General features: G+C 35.4%; 1 pseudogene; it reads right to left on the bottom strand.

Moving 5' to 3' along the window:
• Positions 1 to 862: 862 nt before the first annotated feature.
• On the bottom strand, positions 863 to 1,337 carry LOC114205703 (prefoldin subunit 3 pseudogene; annotated as a pseudogene).
• Positions 1,338 to 1,779: the final 442 nt, after the last annotated feature.

Here is a 1,779-nt window from a genome sequence, read left to right as displayed (position 1 = left end):
TTTATCAGAATCTGTATCACCTAGCGTTAGCCACTGGACCAATGGCTTTCCACAGGGATTTTTCTACTCTTCCTATGAGGTTTTATCATGACTAGAAAAGCTCACAGATCTTTTCAAATACTACAGATTTATATTTATCTTAATATTCTTGTTCAGCTGCTTTGGAGCACTGTTAAGAAATACAAAATTGCCTTAGCCAAGAGTTTTGAGTGGCTAAAGAATTTTGTTATTTCATGTTGGCCAAGATCTCCCGTATGCTGGCATTGCAAAGACACTGTGTATTTCTATGGGATAAGAAAAAGCATTGTCTCAATAGCCCTCTAACTGTTTAAGAAGGCAAATTACCATTTCTTGAAAAGTACAGAATATTATAATAGTTATTGGCTAAGCAGTAATTCATGAAAATCCATTTATATAAGACAAATAACAGCAACAGAGAGCCATAAAGCCCTATATGTACTAAAGAAAACAAATTTGGAAATATTTGAACTGTTTTTCCTACCTCTACACTGGTTTGTAACCACATCAAGTGAGAGTAACAGCCAATAAAGAAAATATCCAGAATTCAGCTTCCATAGCATGCCTCAGTCATTTCAGCTAAGACTATTTTTTTAATGATGAACCAAAAAAATGATGAAAGTAGCATTTACTTTGTTAGAAATAAAAAATTAAAATGCTAATTTCATAAAATATTTGAAACCAATTTTGTTTTTGTAATAAAATGATGTTTATCTTTTTTTAAGTTTTAATTATCGTTCTTGCTGTTAAAAAAAATCAAACTCATGTCAACCTTTAGGGATAAACTTTGGGGTATTTAAAATAACATATTTGGAAAACCGAACCACATTTTTAATTGCCAGCATTATGCTTTGTTCTTGGTAGAATCATCTTTTTACATCCCAATTATAAACCCCGGCCATATTGACTTCTGTGGTAGTAAATTGATCTCGAAGAAAATCAAGATCTTCCTCAGGAGAATCAAGATTCTTCATGGCAGTCGATCAATTCCTTTCCAACAATGCCTGTGCTTCATCATTATCATATTCAAGCATTACATTAGCCCCCAACGACAGACACACTTTATCAGTAGGAGGAACTAAGACTTTGCAATACAGGTTATCTGCCAGTAAGAATCTAGTCTCCAGTGAACTGGTGGACTCTTTTTTCTTCTGCATGTATTTTAGAATTTCTAAAGTTTGCTTAATTTCAGGAATCTGACCTTTTAGCCTCCTTTTTTTTTTTTGAGCAAGTTTGAATTCCATAAACTTATACTTCTGGTACTGTTCATCCAGCTTTTTTAGTACTGTATCTGCAGTCTCATTCCCAGGCTGTTTCATGAAGGAATCTACGTCTTCCACAAACATGGCCTCAGGAATCCCGAGGTGGAGCCGCCACCTGTTCCTTGTGGCCACTTCTCCTAAGCCACAAACATCCTTCGCAGCCGCCCTCTTGGGGAAGCCGTAACAGCACTTTTAAATAAACAGAAAGCTTCTTTTTCTCACTAAATGGATAACTTTATAGAGAATAAAAAATGAATCATGCTTCTTTATACATCTAGGAAGTAGCTTAGCCCTTGATAAGAATGCTTAAAAAGAGAAATATATTTAATTTTCAATGTAATATTCTTTACATCATGCCATTTTTGTGTCTAACTCTCCCTAGCAAGTAGTGGCAAACTCCATCCATACGGTAATCTACCTTCTAACCTCTGCTTAGCTTTAGCCTTGCAGTCTAACAGGTCAGGCAACAGAAAGTGGCTTTCTGCTCTGCTGACCAGAC

This window comes from Eumetopias jubatus, unplaced genomic scaffold, assembly GCF_037043125.1.
Source record: "Eumetopias jubatus isolate StellerSeaLion01/CBP00866 unplaced genomic scaffold, mEumJub1_p1.0 scaffold_1, whole genome shotgun sequence".
In the NCBI taxonomy this organism is placed as follows: Eukaryota; Metazoa; Chordata; class Mammalia; order Carnivora; family Otariidae; genus Eumetopias; species Eumetopias jubatus.
The sequence above is the reverse complement of the archived record's forward strand: the minus strand, read 5'-3'. Positions and strand labels throughout refer to the sequence as shown.